At 34.2% G+C, this 21,524-nt stretch overlaps 1 protein-coding gene across 1 annotated transcript in view; it reads left to right on the top strand.

Moving 5' to 3' along the window:
* ADGRL3 (adhesion G protein-coupled receptor L3) overlaps positions 1-21,524 on the top strand; it is an 868,464-nt gene that overhangs the window by 365,792 nt on the left and 481,148 nt on the right. The gene's annotated exons all lie outside the window — the stretch shown is intronic.

Raw genomic sequence — 21,524 nt, 5'->3', positions numbered from 1 at the left:
TCACTTGTAAGATGGCTCTAACTCTATTAGTGTTTTAAGTAGACTTACAATTTATATTTAATCACATATTATGTTGGCACTGTTGATGATGATATAGGATAATAAATCTTGTCTAATTGCCAATACACTGGAACCAAAATAGAAAGCCAAATCGATGGTACTTAGATATATCAGTTTAGGTATGTGTTGTCTTCAATTTTCTTTGACTTGGGGACCTATTATTAGCTATGATACTGCTGAAATGATCCTTTCTTCCCCTCACTTGCTTGATTTTGTATGGATTTATGAGCTTACTTGAGATTTATGATTTCCAAGTCATAGTTTTGAAGAGAAAAGTCTAAAAGTATATTGATTCTGAGAAAAGGAGAAGAGAGGATTTGCCCAAGAACGCTGAGCTGTAGGAAGTTTATTAGTTTGTCAGGGCTGCTGTAACAAAGTACCACAATGTGGGTGGCTTAAACAACAGAAATTTATTGTCTCTTTATCTCTCAAGACAAGTCTGAGATCAAGGTATCCACACATTGGTTCCTTCTAAGGTCTGTGAGGGAAGGAACTGTTCCAGGCCTCTCTCTTTGGCTTATAGATAGTTGTCTTCTCTCCGTGTCTCTTCATGCAATCTTCCCTCTATGTTTTGTCTCTATGTCTAGATTTTCTCTTATGAGGGCATCAGTCAAACTGGATTTCACTCTATCCTAATAACCTCATTTTAACTTGATTATCTTTGTAAAGTTCCTATCTCCAAATAAGGTCACATTCTGAGGTACTGGGGGTTAGGACTTCAACATAGAAATTTTGGTGGAGGACACAATTAAGCTCATAACGGGAAGGAAAAGTTGCACTTTGGAAAAAGCAATCTAATTTTTTTTTTACTAGTAAGCCTTTATCTGCTATTTAAAGTTAATTTTAAAAATATGAACTGTTTCTCTTGGCATCTGTTAGAGGAGATTTAACAAAATATGTTTTGACATACACTCAATAGTTTTAATGTGTCTGATGAAGGTAAGACGCGTATGGTTAAAAAATAAAATTAAATATTACATATCAATGCAATTTTGATGGTTTATACAAGGAATTTTGTTCTTAAAGTATAAATAATTGAATAATAAATAATAATTGAATAATTTAGTTTAAAATTTGTACAATTTTACTATCATTAGCAATACATGTGTGCCCATTTTTATTAAAAAAAAAGAGTTCCTGTCTTTTTGAGTAAATCTGATCTATTTGCCCAACAAAAATATAGCATCCTAACTTATAGAACATGGGATTGCCCACATTGTATCATCAATCACCTATTCAACTTGGACTCTAAGCTTGAAGAACATTATTAATCATTTACTTCCTATGTCTTATGATAAGGAAATAGATGCCTGAAGCAGAGAAGAAACTTGCCAAATGCTATGCAATTAGTAGAAAATGTAGGGCAGGAACCCAAAAATTACAGAATAAAAATTCAACAAATTTTACAACTTTAAATGACCTTTGAGTTCAACAGCTTTGTAATTTTCTAGATGAGGGAATTAAGGCTCAGAGAAGTTAAATAATTTGTCAAAGTCATACAGTTAGCTCAGTGGCAGAGTAAATATTAAAATGCACGTTTAATTGCTGCACTCATTTAGAAATCAGTTCAAGCAAGGTCAGTGTCATGGGATGTTTTAGGGGCCATTAGGTAGCCTACACTGATCTTCATCACCCCTTCCTCCAAATAACCCTACATGTAACTGCTAAATATAGTTAAGCAAATACATACATAGGTAGGAAAAATAGGGAGAATATCTGCAATCTTCAGACTATTGAAGTCACAGCTCAATTTGTACTACTGTTGGAATAAGTAGCCAGTCATTAGGAAGAAAAGTATATTAAAATTTAAGGACAAGACCCTCTGTCCTCCTACCATCTAATTCCCCAACTAGATTGCTATTCCTTAGCCCCTTCTGGAGCCTCTGGTGAATTCACTGATGTGTCCCATACACAATTCTTGTCAAGGCAGAAAGGAAATTAAGTCTGTCAATTCGTTTTGGTGTGGTTTTTCTAATTATTATGGTGCCTTATATTTTTCCTTATTCAATTTTCATTTATCTTTTAATCTACCTAATTATATTAGTGTATTATCTGACTTTATTTGAAAACTTCCTTTTCTATCAGGAAATTTCTCCTTTCATTTTTAATCTTTTCGCATGGCCCCATATCAAATATTTATAAACACTTTTAAGGTTTCTCCAGCAAGACATGCTCAAACAAGCAAACAAACAAAATAATAACAATAATAATTTCTAAAAGCCTGTACACCATACTACCCTTCAACCTGTTCTCTTCTGATACTTTTTTTTTATCAAATCATACTAATAATTTGTAACTAAATTTATTCTTTATCTTTAGTGGGCTCAAATTCATGTTTTCCTTTCTTTCTGACTACTATAGAACCAATTCTTGCTAAGTGGAAGCAGTAGAAGAGGCATTGTGAAATAATTGCTTACATTCATAGTTGAGGCTATGAGGAATTGAGAAATTTTACAATGGTTATACACTTAACAAGTGATGAAATCAGAACTCTTAACAAATAATTTTTCCAAAGTTTTTCTTAGTCCCACTATAATGTATTAATGCAAAGGCATTAACTAAATTCTTAGTCTGGGATGCTATAACAGTTATACCACTGACTGGGTGACTTTTAAACAAAAATTTATTTCTCACAGTTCTGGCAGGTGGGGAGCCCAAGATCAAGGAGCTAGAACATTTGTTGTTTGATGAGGAGGCTTTCCGATTCATAGGTGGCCATCTTTTTGCTGAATTCTCTCATGGTCGTAGTGGGAAGGAATCTCTCTGGGTTTTTTTTTTTTTTTTTTTTTTTTTGCGATACACGGGCCTTTCACTGTTGTGGCCTCTCCCGTTGTGGAGCACAGGCTCCGGACGCGCAGGCTCAGTGGCCATGGCTCACGGGCCCAGTTGCTCCGCGGCATGTGGGATCTTCCCGGACCGGGGCACAAACCCGTGTCCCCTGCATCGGCAGGCGGACTCTCAACCACTGTGCCACCAGGGAAGCCCCTCTGGGGTCATTTTTATTAAGGAATTAGTCCCATTTATGAGGGCTCTACCCTCATGATTTAATCACCTTACAAAGGCCCCCACCTCCAAATACCATCATATTGGGGATTCAGTTTCAGCATATGGATTTTGGGGGGAGGGGAACACAAACATTCAGTCTATAGCACTAAGTTAATCGTCTTCTATACTCTTCATCATCAGTGAAAATTCTACATTACTCGATATTAATTGCTAGTTCCTTCATGATCCCCTTCACTCCGTTGGATTCTGTAGAGCATAATCATGGTTCTCCTCTTGCTTCTTTAACTCTCTTTTCTTTTCCCTTTATGATTCCTTCTCCTATTTTTCCCCCTTCTTCCAAAAATGAGTCTAGTCCTTAGGATAATCCTCAGCTCTCTTATGTTCTCCAGAATAGGTTTTTTTTTTCAATCTATGGATTATGATGATTGAGTTAGAAAATCAAGTTACTGGATTGAGATTAGAATATTCTAATGAACCACAATAGAATAGAATGAACCTCATATAGGGAGCATTGGTACCAGTTGCAGAGACTTGTTTCCATTGTGTGTGTGTGTATGAGCTTTGTATTGGGTAAATATAAAACTTTTTAATAAAAATATATAAAATTTATTTCGATAGGGTCATGGTCAAAAAAGTTTCAGAAATACCTCCCTGTCTAGATTGTCTTCCTTGGCAATCAAAAAAAAAATCTTTATTTAGATGTAGTTCGTATGCCATAAAATCTATCCTCCTATAATATACAATTCAGTGGTTTATGGTATGTTTGCAGAATTGAGCAACTATCATCACAATCTAGAATTTAGAATATTTTCATCATCACAGAAAGAAAAACTATACCTATTAACACTCATTCACTATTTCTTTTCAAATTCCCAAGCCCTAGGCAACCACTAATCTACTTTCTGTCTATAGATGTGCCTATCTAGAGATTTAATATAGATAGAATAATACAGTATATTGTAGCTTACGACTGGCTTCTTTTGCTTGGCACGATGTTTTCAAAGTTCATATAACTTACAGCATGTATCAGTACTTCAGTTTTTTATTTTAATTTTTCTATTGAGGTGAAAGTCACATAGCATAAAATCAGCCATTTAAAATTGTACACTTATATGGCATTCCATACATTCACAATGATATGCAGTAACCACATATATCAATTTCTAAAACCTTTTTGTCACCTCCTTCATTCTTTATTATTGCCTAAAGATCTTCCATTGTGTGAATATACCACATTTTGTTTATCATTCATCAGTTGATGGACATTTGGCTTGTTTTCATTTTTGGCTATTATGAATATTGCTGCTGTGAACATTTGTATACACATTTTTATTGTCAACCTTTTAAAATTCATGGAGTTCATGTATCATTTTAAATTCAGGTAATTATCACTTATGTTCCCCAAGATTGATTTATATGAGTACTTGAGGTTTAAGGGCTAGATAGTTTTTGAGTCTTTTTCTATGTAAAGACTTACCTTAAAGTGAGCTTATCTTTGTCTCCCTTCCCACCAATTAGAATACTCCTGACTTTCCCTTTTTCTGCTACTAATACAGCCATCCTTGTCAACTTTAATACCATCCTACCCTTTCTTCCCACATCCTGAAAGTCAACAGAATTTTGATTAATTTCCACAAGTCTCTTACAGTCACGCTCTCTATTTTCTTTATTAACATCATTATTTCTTCTTATTTGGGTGAGTACTATTGTTATCTTGTTATTCTTTCTACTATTTTTTCTCTCTAAATTCTCTCAAATCCATTTTGATCATCTCAGGCAGACTACGTTTCCTACTGTGCAGTTATAACCAAATCCAGACTCCACTCAAAGATATCAGTGCCTCGTCTCTGTGGCCTGTGCCTCTCCCTCATGGCCTGTGTTCCCTGGGTCCTGAGCCTACTGATGGCAGTGCTCTCAGCTAGGAACACCAGACACATTCACTCGAGCCTGTATTACTTGTAGTAAGCTCCACAGACATTTCTGCCACTGAGGCCATTGTAGTGGCTGGTTCTTACTGTGATCTCAGGACTCACTTTGGCAGAAACTACCAAGGAACTTTGAGGAACAAGATATATTACTCACAGGTCCTGCAGGGCACACAGCATGCACAAGGGCCACACAGGAAGGTTGTAGATAGAGAGAGAGCAAATACGGACCTGGGGTTCTGCCTTTATTAGTATCTGTGGGTTCACTCTTTATTGGCTAAGTTGAAGCATAAGAGTGGGAATTGGGGTTCATGAAAGGAGAAGCAGGACCACTCAAGTGGTCTGTTTTCTAGGTTATCAAGGGCTTTCTGAAAGAGGGAACTTCCTGGGTGGGGGTGGCCTAGTTCCTTATCTGATTGTTTCACTATTAACTGTGTCATACAGCTGGAAATATGTTTATTCAATACGGATGTCTTTTGAAATGGACACCTCAGCAATCAAAAGTTTAATATCAGGTACTTTTAATCAGAAAGCTTAATGTCAGGAACATACACTACAGTCTGTTATATTTTTTTTGCCATAATACTTACCACCAATGAACACAACATAAATTGATGGTTCATTTTATGTCTCCCCCAATCAGAAGTTAGGCTCCATGAGGGTAGAGTTTTTTTTTCTGTTAGTTTACTGCTATGCTCCAGCTCTTTGGACTGTGTGTAGGAGCTCAATAATTATTTGTTGAATTAACTAAAAGTCAAACCCAGACCTCTCTTGAACATAACCTAATATATATTTTCACTAGTAACACATATTATTTCTTGTTTTATACCTGTAGCTATAGCAAAAGTAGATTTCTTGCCACTTCCTAAATTAACTTCTGTGTTAATTTCAATTTGAACAAAATGGAGAAATGGGTGAGAATGGAAATGACTGAGGCTAGAGTGGTATGGCTCAGGATTATGGAGAAGGGTTGGTCAAAGTAGTTCTGAAATCAGGGTTATCTCAAAAGGCATCTTAAAGCAGTGGAGACACAGAAAAGGACATAAAATATGATCTGAAAAAAAGCATAAAAACCAAATGAGATTTATAGTGGAGACCAAAAACATGAGATCTACATTGTAGACATCGAGGCAGTTAGAGAGCTCAGATCAGCAGAATGTGGAGGTTTTGGGCAGCATGGAGGCAGATAGTTGTTTTATTGGTTGTCTGTGTGTACTTCGGCCTCCCAGATGACTCTCTATGGCTTTATTTATACCATTTCATCTACTAGGAATGGTTTTGTATATAATTCTCATATTCACTTAAAACTCTGGCAGTATTGAAATATACTAGATGTGTAACTTTGATCAAGCACTTATTATGTGCCTGGCACTATGCTTGACAATTGATTTAGTTCCTATGAAGGAGGTTCAAATTATTATCCTCATTTCATACGGAAGACGACAACTACTTAAAAAGTTTGAGAAAGTTGCTCATGAATAAATAGCTTTTGGATAGGAACCATAACATTTATATTCATTACATTCATATTCATCTCCTAGAGAATAAAGCTTATTTTTTGGCATATAATAAAACTCAACAGCTGTTTGTTGAATGAATGGCTGAGTAGATAGATAAATAAATTGTATTAACTTACAAATAGTAATAAGAGGTTCACATCAGATGATATTTCCCAAATGAACTGTTTGAGTGTTTTTGAAGATTTTAATAATATTTGTTAGAGAGTTTTCAAAAATTCTCTTGGCTTGTTTTAAATCCTTTTTCTTGGCAAAACTTGCTTTAATAGATTTAGTGTTACGGTAAACAAGCACATAAACCATACAAAACACTATAATTATGTAATTCACCACTTTTTTAAAAGTGCAAATATTATTCCGTGGGCTTATGTTTCCTCTACAGAAACTGATCAGGGGACCACAGGTACAGAAGAAACTTCAACTCTTCGTAAATCCTATCTGTGCAGTTATTCTTCCTTGTGTCATTTTTTGCTTCAGTGAAAACCACAATTACTTCAGCTTCACATGGTCTCCTATTTTGTCTTGTGAACAAATTTATAGCCCAGTCTGTCCTTAGACGGAGAAGTTAAAATTCTTAGTTTATCCAGATGTTGTAATGTGAGAAAAGAAATATAATTTAAATGCGTATGTTTGTAAAAAGAGCAATTTATGAGAAAGTGTGAATTATCTAAGAGACTATAGATGAATCCTTTTTTAATATATATGTTTAAAAATATATTTCCCAATATTAGAAAATTTAAACCATGTGACTTGTGATATTTATGGCAATGTGGTATCTCAGAATACTATAAATGAAATAACATACCAGCAACTTGTGATTAATAAAAACCTCACTTATGTCACAATTCGTTTTCTCCATAAATATCACTGCATTAATTTGTGTCATGTGAAATTAAATACTGCAGAGATTTATAAGTATTACAGATGTGAAAATTCCATGTGTTCTCAAGGCCCCTTTCTGTGATATGACCTCATCTTTGAGACCACCCAAATAAAGAAATGCTTTTGACGCTTTGAGTCTCCAAGCATCTTTATGTAAATGATCATCTTTTGCCAAAAGTTCAGGCTTTTTGTGATGAATTCTTAGTGCATTTCTGAAATAAGATTTATGGGTGATCCAAGCAAAATTGTAGGACCAAAATAAATTGTTTATTAGTGCAGCAAACTAGAGATAGAAAGGCACTTATTCAATAAATACATGCTAAGCATAGTGTTAGGTATTGGGATCTGGTGGGATCTGTTCTGTTGTATTTGAAAAAATAACCTCATCAAATAAATATGATGTATAAATTGCTTGTATTGACCCTAGGATTTTATAACCTTGAACACTCTGGAGATTCAGATTTTCTCTCAATAACTTTTTTCCACATAGGAACTATCAATTTGTTACCTTAGATTTAAATGTTATCATTATAGTACACAGATTTTAAATATATCTGCATCCTGGCTCCCTGGAGAGGAAACATTTTATTTTCATTTTTAAACTTTCAAGTGCCTAAACATATTTCATACATGGTAAGTAGACATTTAATGCATATTGAATGAGTGAGTGATTGAGTGAACCTGCATCTGATTTCTAGTTCTTCCAATTTCCCTACTGTTTTTTTCAGGAAAACCCCTTATATTCACAACATGATGTGAGTTTTTTCCTAAATTAATATTCATATGATATTAAATTATGCTTTGGTAAGATAGAAATCAAATGATTAATATTTTCCCATAAATTTATGAACTAGAATAGAATCTCTTTTTTGCAGAGACTTTGGACAAAAAGTCTGTTCAATTAAAATTGATATATATAAAGAATATTTTTAAATACCTCTACTGACTTGCATTCAACAAATACTTATAAAAAGCCTGCTAAATTGCATTCACTTGGACAGATGTAAAACATAACTAGAGAAAGCTTACTAATTATGGAAAGCTAGATATTATTTACACTTTATTATAGAATGACAGTTGATTTTTAAAAAAATAATAACTGGTCTCTTTTTCTTGGATGTTCATGTGAGGGAAAAAAACCAATACGAAAGTTTGGCCAAATAAGTGTACAAACAAGAAGAATGAAGAAACATTGAAAACTGCATTAATGGTTATTTTTAAACTGTTTGTTTAAAGTGAAACACTTTCATTCTCAAACCAAGTGGCCTCTGTCATTCAACCTAATTCTGTTTTCTGAATTGGGCATTTACTGATAAACAAATATGTTGAAAGCATACTTCAAACCAAGAGAAAGAGAATAACTCCATCATACCTACACCATCAGCAGTACTAGAAAAATAACTTAAAAATTGACATTTTCATAAAGCAGCCTTACGGGTGTATGTATGTATGGTATGTCTGTGTGATTTGTAATCCTTGTATATATTGAAAAAGCAAGCATAAATAAATGTAATAATTGCAATAAGGTATATGCATATAGTCATCATTTGTAAATATCAGTGTGTCACTTTAGAACTTTAATAAGTTCAAATTTTAGTTTTTAAATAATAAACTTGGCAAAATGCCTTCTGAAATCATTATCAATTCAGTAAACAAGGTAATTAAAAAAAAAAAACTTCCTCAAATATTAGGAACAGAATCCTGTTTAAATAACAGGGAAATGTATCAGCCATAGTCAACATTAACAAGGATCTTGGAAATACTAGAGGATTCCAAGTGATAAATAAATATGAAATTAGATGATCAGCAGGATATAATTAAAATTCAATTCAATGACTCCAATATCATTGACAGGAAGATGTGTCAACTGTGGAAATAATTTTGGATTTATGTATTTTTAGTGATGGATTTGTTTCTTGGAGTTGGGCAAATTTCTAGGCATTAAAATGATTCTTTCACTAAAAACAACTTACATTTTACCTTGTAATCCTGAAATGATAATTTGGAAACTTATTAAAATCTGTAAGATATCTTTGCTCCCATAAACTCTTTTAGAAATAGATTGGAAAATTCATATTAGATTAACTCAGTATATTATTATTAATATTAGAAGGCTCTCTATATTATTTATTAAAAGTTGCATACATCTTTTTTATAGCTGCATTCAAAGAATATGTATTACATTCTGTGCCAGTTAAATCAAAGATCTGAAAATCTCTTTACAAATGTCAGCATTTTCTTTTTATCACATCTGTTTAAATATACTTATAAAGTGATATGGTTTGATTGAAGTGTGAAAAATAATGCAGTTTATCCCTTCATTCTTTTTTGGTATGAATCACAGAAAGCTAATTATGAGTGTAATCATCCTTTCTGCTCTCCCCTTCAACAACTTATTGATTCAAATAAATGTCTGTTTGTAATAATACATTTTCGAGCGCTTCCTCTACTAAGAGTTTGAGCAAGACTTAATGAGATAATTCATTTTGAATAACATTGAGCATTATAAGATTTTAAACTTGTGTTTTAGTAATTAAAAATCATTTTAGATACTCCCAACTTTCTTGGGTAAACCAGAGAGACATGCTGTTCAAATCTCAGTTGGTGAAGCTGTGCTGTTTTCTTTCATAGTGTCATATTTTGTTTTGTTTTTCCATCATAGTCTTCATGATTATTTTGGGGTTATTTAATCATTTGTATATTTAATTGTTTTTAATGTTTATCTCCTGCCTCCATTTATGTTGTAAATTCCATAAGGTCATGAATCAATGTTTTATTGACCATTGAATACCCACAGCCTGGAACAGTGTTGGACACTTCCTTTAATGATCTATTTTTATTTGTTGAATGAATAGATGAAGTTAATCATTGATATTTATTATTCAGGCATATCAGAATATGTATTTCTCAACCATCATTTTGAAAACTGGTTTTTATTTCATAACTTTTTTTTTAATGATTTGAGGAAGAATCAGGGTAGATGTTTAGAACTTTGATTTTAATCTATTTCAGGAAACTTGCTATGTGATCCTGAAAATGTATTATATAAAAACTTTCCATTAAATATTTTTGTAGGTGGGAAAATTTTACTAACCTCAGTGGTATATTTTGTAGTTGAGCTGAACAAATAAAATAGAGTGCTGGACATGCCCTATGTCATTTCACGACAGTTTTCCCATGTATACAAATAATCCTGGGTATAGCCTTTATCACCTGTTTCCTGTGATTTTTTTTAATGTGGTTTTTGAGGTCAGTTCATAAGGCTTTTGAAACTTAAGTGTGTGAGGTGCTTTTCTGCCTTTCAGAATATTTTTATTGTTTTTATTGTTGTTAGAGAGAAGAGAAAAAATTGTTTATTCAGAATCCTTCTGGTGGCTTTGCCTCAAAGTTGGGGAAAGGTGAGAGTTCACTTCTGACCCAGCCCAACATATTTCACTTTCAGTCTTCACTAGTGTCCAGAATTACCCAGTGTGCGCTCAGGTTTTTTGTGTGTTTTGCCTAGGGTTTATGTTTTCATTTTGGCTAACTTTTTTCACATTCCTTTTTTTGGGCTGCGTTGGGTCTTCGTTGCGAGCGGGCTTTCTCTAGTTGCGGTGAGCAGGGGCTACTCTCCGTTGCAATTGCTGAGGCTTCTCTTTTTGCCGAGCACAGGCTCTAGGCACGTGGGCTTCAGTAGTTGTGGCACGTGGGCTCTAGAGCACAGGCTCAGTAGTTGTGGCGCACGGGCTTAGTTGCTCCGTGGCATGTGGGATCTTCCCGGACCAGTGCTTGAGCCCGTGTCCCCTGCATTGGCAGGCGGATTCTTAACCACTGGGCCACCAGGGAAGTCCCTTTTTTCACATTCTGACTGCTTATTTTTCCTACTTGGTAGGAAAAATTGTCATCAGTATTTATGAAAAAAAACTATCTGGCTACTCTTCCTGTCCTACAGTTTGCATATTTAGCAAGTATCTGGACTTTCCTAGGGTGAGAGATTTGATTGGTTAATACATTCCTCATTTACCGATATCACCAAATAGAGATTTCACTGTATTTAAAGCCAGGACTTACATTCAGTATTTAGTGTTTAGTTAACTTCTTAATTAAAATATATTTGTTTTAAAACATTGCTAATAAAAGTTTTCACTGGGAGTAAAAAAAAGAATAAGCATTTCATTTTGCAAGCAACATCATCAATTTGGAAACTTACTCCTAACAAATACATTCTAGTGGAATGAATTTTAACTTTTAGCTTCTGCATCCAGGTAGTAGGAAACTTTGGCTAGAAACTGTACCAATGTGGAGATGAGGATTTGGTCAGGGTCTTTATGATTAGATTTATTGTTCTAATTTCGGGTGCATTACACAGACACTAGTGTTCAGCACTGACTGGGTGAGTTTATATATGTGAAAGCTGTTGTAAAGCTTGTGGATAAAGGATTTATAAACCCTGTTGTATATGTTTTTCAATATTGAAGATTACCAAAGAGGTTATTACAAGGTCTTTTCTGCAGAAGATTTACCCTGCTGAATTAGAAAATGTCTTAGCATTGCTTTCCTTAAGGATAAAACAAAACAAAAACTTTTAAGCCACTGAAAGCCCTTTATCCTTTCCAAGGAATATAGTGTGTTTGCAGGGAGAGAGGAGGGGACGAATGTAAGTAGGTGCTGCTTGTATATTTCTGAATCGCGTTTGCAGTGCAGTAGAGAGTTCATTCACTGTTCAGGAATTCCTTCCCTTCAAAATTAAATGTCATTTAGTCTTAACTTGAGACATCACTGTTTATTCAAAACTTATATATATCCTTCTCTAAATTTACTGTATATTTCTTGTTAAAATCTATATGACTACAGATTTTCTCTGTTATATGACAAGAATAACATAAACTTTAAATTTGGCTATTTGCAATAAAGAAAATCATATATTTATATACTTCAGTAAAAGTATAATGACTACATTTGAGAATTAATGTCACATTTTAAAAGTAAAGTAGTGATTTTCCATCTTAACTGCAGTAGATTTTCACACAAAGGAAATTTTCATATTAGTTTTTGTGATACAATATTAAAATGTATTAAAATGTTAGGAAAGAAATCTTAAAATTCTTAAAATAATAATATTATGCTGTTATGTTTTGTGCTATTAAAAAAAAGGCCCCTGTCAGACACAGTAATTGGAATATTTAACTTGCATTTCATATTTGGAAATAAGGCTTCATTTCATCAAAGGAATGGCAATCCATAAACTTTATATTATTGATAACTAGTGTGATATTGTCACATTGCCTTATGTATTTCCTGACAGAACTCCCCTTCCTTTGTTCTTTCTGTTTGTGTGACACACAAGAAGAGTCATTGCATCTTTTCTCTCACTTGTATGACTCTCTAGTTCATGCCTCACATTCTTAGCATTTTGGGCTAAACCATATTTAACTGGTGTACACTAAATGGGGATGATAATATTGACAAGCTTTTATAGTTTGGAGTTTGAAATACAATGATACTTTTTTTTAAATTAATTTTTATTGGAGTATAGTTGCTTTGCAATGTTGTGTTAGTTTCTACTGTACAGCAAAATGAATCAGCTAAACATATACATATATTCCCTCTTTTTGGATTTCCTTCCCATTTAGGTCACCACAGTACATTGAGTAGAGTTTCCTGTGCTACACAGTATGTTCTCATTAGCAATGATACTTTAAAAAAAATAAAATACTTTTAAAATTAAAACACCCAATATGTATTAGCAATTACCATCATCATATCGCCTTTTGTGTCATCAATTTCCAGACTCTGTTATCTTTCATCTAATCTGTTTGAATAATTATTTGTTAGTGCTTTTTAAGATTAATTTCATTAATATTATTATTATGTTATTCTTTTATGCTGTAATCTTCCACTACCCTGTATTTGGACTATATTCTGAATCTAATTTGAAGCCTCTTTCTGATTTGACTGCTGTTTAGTTCCTGTCTGCCATCTACTCCCAAATCTCTTGTGAATATAATTTCTTTTCCCCATACTTATTGAGTTATAATTGACATAGAATATCGTGTTTGTTTAAGGTGTACAACGTGTTGATTTGATACCCATGTATGTTGTGAAATGATTACCACATTAGAATTAATTCACACCTTCATCACCTCACATAATTGCCATTTATTTTTTTGTGTTGGGAACATTTAAGTGTTCTTAGTAACTTTCAAGTATATAATACAGTTTTGTTAACTATAATCACCATGCTGTACATTAGATGTTCAGAACTTATCCATATTACAACTACTGGAAATTTAAACCCTTTGACCAACATCTCCCCATTTCCCTTAACCCCCAACCCCCAGAAACCACTATTTTGTTCTCTGTTTCTATGAGTTTGGCTATTTTAGATTCCATATATAAGTGGTATCTTACAGTATTTGTCTTTCTCTGGTCTGACTTACCTTACTTAGCATAATTTCCTGAAGGTTCATCATTGTTTGTTACAGATGGCAGGATTTCCTTTTTTCACATGACTTAATAATATTCCATTGTGTGTATATATATATATATATATATATATATATATATATATACACCACAGCTGCTCTATCCATTTATCCATCGATGGATACTTAGGTTGTTTCCATATCTTGGCTATTGAGAGTAGTGCTGTAATGAACAAGGGGGTACAGATATCTCTTTGAGATCCTCACTCAAAATGCTGAATATAGCTCTCTTTGCTCAGAATTTCTGCCTGGAATATTTTGTTATCTTTTCTCCTATATTCATATATTATTTTGTCTTTAAAGGACATCTCAAGTTTGCTTCCTTCAAGAAATCTGTCTTAAGAAACTAAACAAATTTATCGCTTCATTACTTTGTAATCTGTTTCACATTTTCATTGTACTTTATGATGGTTAAACCTTACATAGGTTGTGCACTCTCTCTTCAACTCTAAGATTCTAGAGTGAAATGGAGACACTTAGGAAGATTCTCAGTACTTTTGCTCTGGATCATCTGTCCATCGGCTCTCCCCTGCTGTGAGCTTTCACCCATCTGATCTTGTTGGCATTATTCTATAATCTTTGGGTTTTAGTAATCATCGATGCTGTCTTTTGCCTTTGGGGATTTTGCTACACTCACATTATTAGGGTTCTCTAGATTGTTTTCCAGTTATATTCATGACATGAAATTTCTAAACTGTCAATTTTCACATATCACAGTTATCTATATTGTCTATATCTATCTATCTATCTGTCTATCTAGGTCAATATGAAGTGATTTATTATGAGGGATTGACTCACAATTATGAAGACTGAGAAGTCCCATGATTTGCTGTTTGCAAGCTGGCAGCCCAGGAAAACCAGTGATGTAGTTCCAACCCGTACTCAAAAACCTGAAAATCAGAGGGCCACTGGTGTAGGCTCTGGCGTATGTCTGAGGGCCTCAGAGCAAGGGGCATCAATGTTAGAAGGCAGAAGATAGTTATCCCAGTTCAAGCAGAGAGAAAATTTACTCTTCCTCTGCCTTTTTGTTGTATTCAGGCCCTCACCAGACCACCTTAAATTGGTGAGGGTGATCTCTGTTAGTCTACAGAATCAAATGCTAATCTTTGTTAATCTTTTCCAGAGATGCCCTCAGAGAGATGCTCAAAAATAATGGTTTAGCAGCTACCTGGGCATCCCTTAGCCCAGTCACAATGACACATAAAATTAACCATCGCACACGACTGTTTATCATTTTCTTGATTTCATATGATACCTCTGAAGCTCCTTCTGCCAGACTTTTGGAACCCCATTCTGTATAGGACCACTCCGAGGCCTGAGATAATCACCAATGTGGATGGAGAATTTAAACAATATCCATGTCTTGTGTTTAGTAACTCCCAGCAGCCACATTGTAACTGATAAATATAGATTTAGAGTTAAATTGGCATATCTTTTAAAATTTCTTTTGAATTGTATAATTCTTTTTACTGGATTCTTGTTTATCTTGAAATTATAATTTTACTCTTAAGAACACTTCGAACAGCCAGTTTGGTGTTTTTGACATTTAGGAAAAGGCTGTGATAATAGTGATATGTGAAGTTTGACTGAGTTTTAAAAATTTTTGTCCCTCATGAATATAATTGGAAGACAATGTAGAGTATAATTTTATTAAATGTTGAAAACTTATAACAAGTAGATATGAGTTCATTTATTCAAACACTTGCTACATTTTTTAGGCAACCTCCATGTGGATAATGTCACTTAAAGGTCACCATTTCGTATATATAGCCTCAAAAAGAATGATTAATGTTACCCTCGTGCTGAAGCTCCATAAGTCAGAAGGATAGCTTTACAGTAATTGTTTTATGACATTCCTCTCATTAGGACATTTTTTCCCTGTAATTTCAGAAATTCTAAATTTCATGCTTTTCTTTCTGACCTCAGAACATAATTGCCTTTGGTTGTTTCTTTATGGTGTCAATTTTAATTGTCACTGTGTTACACTTAATTAAATACTAAAGTATTTAAATTATATGTATTCTTTGTCGAAATAGACTTTTGAAATTCAGTATATTAGATGCTTACTGGTAGTAGATGTACTTTTATAGAAAGTAGATGATAGTTTGATATTTCACTGGATTTCCAGTGTTATTTTTGCTGCCAAACATTTCAGACTAGATTTTCAGAGCACATTTTTTAAAATTTGGATAAGTGTGTTGGCATGTAAAACAGCACAGAGAAAATACTTATATTTAAGAAAATTATGTCATAGGTTCTGCTGAAACTTAAAATTGGGAATATTTGCTTTTTGGCAGCATTTAAGTAATGAAGAATTTTTAAAAGGCATTGCCAATACTTTATTATAGGCAGTAACCCACTTCCAGATATGTAAGTGTCCTTCTCTATAATTAAGAAACACCTTTAAAATCATTAGCCTTGACCTACAAATAGTTTAATTTACTTCTTTCTCATAAGGAACCAGATCTATTTTCTTTTTATTTTAAAGTTTTCAAAAGAGGCTTTTTTTCCCCTTCTTATGATCATTGGGATACAGGGGGGGGAAAAAACTTAACACCTATTAGTAATCTGTTTTTAGTGCTGAACCTGGATTATTTATGTATTATATATAATGCATAATATAAAATATGTGTATAATAAATTATATATATATGGAATGTTATATTTTTTAAATTAACGGCCCAAACTATGTTTAAGCAAAGGGATGGTAATATTAGACTCTGTGTGGGTCATTCATAGTATTTTTCTTTTATTGATTTGGTAATTCTTCAGTATCATCCAACAGTTTCAATGTCCACTCTTTAAACATTCCTTCATAATTGATTCTGCACTGTATTAGTAATATATAGCCCAAAACTTAGTGGCTTAAAACAGTAAACGTTTATTATCTTCTGTGTTTTTTTTAGGTTAGGAATCTGGGAATAGTTTAATTTGCTGGTTCTGACTCCAGGTCTCTCATAGGGTTGTAGTTACCCAAAGGAAGGGTTTCTTGTGGCTGGAGGGTCAGCCTCCAAGATGCCTCACTTGCCGGCCTTGCAAGTTCATTCTGGCTGTCAGCATAGTGTTCATCCTTTTCTGGACCTCTCCTTGGGGCTGCTTGAATGTGCTCAAGATTTGGTGACCGGCTTTATACAAAGTGAGTGATTCAAGAGAGGTTAAAGCTGCAATGTCTTGTTAATGAACTGCTCTTGGAAATCACACACTTTCTACCAGGCTGTGTCCATTAGAAGTGAGTCACTAAGTAAAGCCCACATTCAAGAGGAAAGGGAAAAAAAATGGAGAAGTAGCAAGGAATTATGAACGTATTTTAAAACTGCCACGTGTACATGTTTAATACAATCTTTCTCCCTCCATGGGTTATCTTATCTACTGCTCTGGTTTGAGAACTACCTTACAATTCTCAAATTTATGAAGATCTCTCTTCTAAATCACTGACCTGTATTCAACTTCCTACTAGATTTTGTTCATGGCACTACAATCTAATCACTTGCTTATGCCAGAAACCTGGTAGTCATCCTTGTACCCTCACTTTTACCCTTCATGTTCAACCAATCATCAAATCATGTAATTTTTTTTGTCTCTAAACATAGGTCAAATATGTTCTCTGTCATTACCCATTTAAAGCAACTGTTTTATCTTTACCGCTGCAAAATAGCCTTTTAATTTGCATTTTCTTATCTATGCTTAAAATTTTTTCTTAGTAAATTTAATTTTATTTAATACATGGGATTTGGGGTAAACAAAGTATAAAAGTAAGGAAATGAAAAATAAATAAAAATATAAGCTGTATTGCTAATAGTTTTTAATATCACAACAAACAGACACATAGGGCACGCTGAAGATTTTAGTTTCTGCCTCATAGAGAATAGACTGCACCATTTATTTTTGAGTGGATCATTGAATATGTAAAACAATCCATGGAAAACCAGATTTGAACAGTGCATTGAAGGCTTGGCCCAGGGAGAGATATATATAAGTGCTTGATTCATCTGTCCTAAAACTAAGTAGCAGTGGCAGGCATATTGTCCATTTAGTGAAAATCTAAATGAAAATCTTCCTTAAATAGATACACAGTGCTTTTCTCTATGTTATATATATGATCATCAACTAAGTAGTACGCTCTTCTACATTTCTTCAGTGGCTACTGATACTCCACCTTCTGCATTTATTCTCCTCTACATCTATCCTCTTCAGCTACTTACTGTTATTACCATGGTTTTAGACTATAGTCTACTCATACATTCTAGCCTCATGAACCCAAATGAAAATTAAACGTTCCTGAGTGTTATCCTGACACCTTAAATTCAACATGTTTAAAAACTTAATTAATTATACTGGGTTAATGCCCTCAACCAACTAACTGGCTGCTTACCTCTTAATCTGTGTTTAGTCTTTTACTTATTGATATCCTTTGTCCTAAAATCCTATGTCTCAAGTAGCACTCCCTTCTTTGAATGCTACCCTGTAAAGCCCTAGGGTTATCCTAGCAAATCTCTGACCCCTGTCCTTGAGTCCAGGAGGAATCAATTGACTCTGGTCATCAGCTTTTAGCACCCTGCTCCCACTCTTACCCCATCTTTAGACTGGTATCTTTAGTTATCATAACCCACATCCACCAAGAACTTAAAGCATTTTGAGTCAAGAATTTAAAGCATTTTGAGGATTGCAGTAGGAAAGCCCAAGAAGAGAGTAACAAAAAACAAGAAGTTTTAACAACAGATTGGCTGAGGTCTCAGAAAAGGAAGAATAAGAGTGATTTGTGCAGAAACAAGTAAGCAAGAACCGGGAGCTAATTCTCCTGTTGTTTAATCCTTGGTCAGGAGCACTTTTAATTAGGGATGTGTTCTGCATGGAACTTGGGCAATTCCTGAGGTTCTGGACGTCCTTAGCAGAGAAGCTTAGTTTCATTTGCGTCCTTTTAGTCCCATGGTCAGTGGGTAGTTCCAAAGTGCAGCATCTTAACAGCAGTCTACCAAATTTCACATCTGAAGCTTTTCCCATTTATTCAGCCAATGTCTGTTACACACCTAATAGGTGACACTCTGTTCTTTGTTACCACAAATTAACTCATGGTATGAAAATGAGAAGGACCTCAAGAATATGCCATCTGGGCTTCCCTGGTGGCGCAGTGGTTGAGAGTCCGCCTGCCGATGCAGGGGACGTGGGTTCGTGCCCCGGTCCGGGAAGATCCCACGTGCCGCGGAGCGGCTGGGCCCGTGAGCCATGGCCGCTGAGACTGCGCGTCCAGAGCCTGTGCTCCGCAACGGGAGAGGCCACAGCAGTGAGAGGCCTGCGTATCAAAAAACAAAAAGAAAAAAAAAAAAAGAATATGCCATCTTTTCCCCGTATTATTTCACTGGCTAACTTGCATTGAATTGTTGACATTTTCCGTGTCTTAGTTGTTTTCTCTAGTAACCAAAGTCTCTCCGTTGTTAGCATGGTAACTGAATGGTAAGAAAGACAAAACAACAACAACAAAAATCTTTTAACTTAAGCATATTTTTCCATTGGACTTTAGTTGATGATTAAAGCATTTAGCAATGTAATTAAAATAATTTAAATAGCTAATTAGATATGTTATAGAATAGTTTCCAGTAATACATTCCTTTAAACAAAGCATTCATTATTCAGGAATGCAATTTATCACTGAGTTACTGATACTAATGCAATTATATGTTAAATGGAAGAAAGCATCCACAAATCAACCCTAGTACCCTGTAAAAATTTCCATATCTATAACTTTTGAATAATCCTTATAGGCTCAAACGAGATACATGGGAAATTTGCCTTCGACATTTTAGTTGACTTTGCCACTGTCTGGTTCTAAATCATGTTTTTGACAGTTAAGACCTAAATTAAAGCTATGTCTGTGTACGCGTTTTAGCAAAATGGACTGATGAGTTTAATCAACCAAATTGTCCACTTAGTCAAACAATGCTTTGACTTTATTATTTGCTTATTTTTATTTCTTTGTTAAACTAACTTGTTTTTTAACAATATGACTTAATAGGTTAGGTTAACAAAATATAGCAAGATCAACTCAATGTTTGGAAGCAGTTTCAATCTGATTTTTAAAAAATGGCTATACCAAAGACTACCCTGTCAAAATGTTGACTCAGGAACAAACTTTAAAAGTATTGTTACCGGGCTTGCCTGGTGGCGCAGTGGTTAAGAATCTGCCTGCCAATGCAGGGGACATGGGTTCGAGCCCTACTCCGAGAAGATCCCACATGCCGCGGAGCAACTATGCCTGTGCGCCACAACTACTGAGCCTGCGCTTTAGAGCCCGTGCCCTTCAACAAGAGAAGCCACCGCAATGAGAAGCCTGTGCACCACAACAAAGAGTAGTCCCCACTCACCACAGCTAGAGAAAGCCCGCTTGCAGCAACGAAGACCCAATGCAGCCAAAAATAAAATAAATTTATAAAAAAAAATAATTATTACCACCAATCTTTGTGTTAACTCTCTTTGATCAGTGCTGTGGATGTGCTAGATTCAGGTGTGTGTGTTTGCGTGTGTGTATCTGTCTGTCTGTGTTTGAGGGGGATTGAGGACAAAACAAGAAAGATGTTGAATGACAACCAGAATGGAATTAACTGTGCAGTGCAGCTTGAGTGACCTATTCGGAAGTTATGCGTGTGGTCTTTGGTACATGTATAGTTTTTCCAAAATGGTATAGAAATGGTATAAAAACTAATGTCATTTTCTATTTTGAAATAATAGGTATGGTTTCATAAACCAAATCAATATTTTCTGTAGAGTTTCAAGTGAAAATATTTATAGTAATAAAATCTCTTTTTCCCTATTCCCACTCTTTTTACACTTTCTTGCTTCTCTCCTCCCTTCTTTGCTTTCCACATTTCATGCTTACTAAAAAAGCCATAAGAAAAGGTGAATGTATTTATTTAAATACATTTTTATGTATGTGCCAGCATTAGTGAGTTAATCAACTGTCAATGCAAATTTATAGCTATCATGTATTTATCTCTATAATTAATTCTCTTATGTGAAAATCACCTTACTAGCTGGTTGGTAAAGAATTTAAGAATTTCAATTATGTGCTTTTAAAAGAAGACTTGTTGAGTTTTTACAATTAAACATTTGACTGTTTTCCAATAATGTACTGATTATATTCACAGTCTTGGATTGTGAAACTGTTAAATCTGACGTGAAAAGATAGACAGTTTGCTGTATAAAAATGAAATATTTATATTCAGCAAACATATGAAACCAAACAACAAACTAGAAAAACATATTTGCCACAAGTATAAAGGACAACTTTTCAATTTTCTTCTATCCAAACAACTTTTACAATAACAATGTATAATAAAAAAAGATGAAGGGTCAAGAAACATGGAAATATATTTCATTGTATAAATAAAGTGGTGAAAATTCAAATAAGGACGTTATATCATTCTTTGTCTATCACACTGGCAAAATATAAAGGAATTGGTAATGTGTAGTTTTGAAGAGGAAAGTACTGCTGGTGGAAGTGTACATTTTTATTAAAATTTTTGGACATCTAGTTGTTGATATTTGCCAAATTTCAAATATATTTATGCCTTCATCAGTTTCATTTATTAACATATACTGTAAAATATATTTGGATAGTTATATTTTTTCTAAAATATTATAGCCAAGGCACACAGGTAAGTTTATACTTCTTGCAG

Source organism: Orcinus orca, chromosome 4 (genome assembly GCF_937001465.1).
Source record: "Orcinus orca chromosome 4, mOrcOrc1.1, whole genome shotgun sequence".
Taxonomy (NCBI): domain Eukaryota; kingdom Metazoa; phylum Chordata; class Mammalia; order Artiodactyla; family Delphinidae; genus Orcinus; species Orcinus orca.
This window is presented reverse-complemented; position numbering and strand designations above follow the sequence as displayed.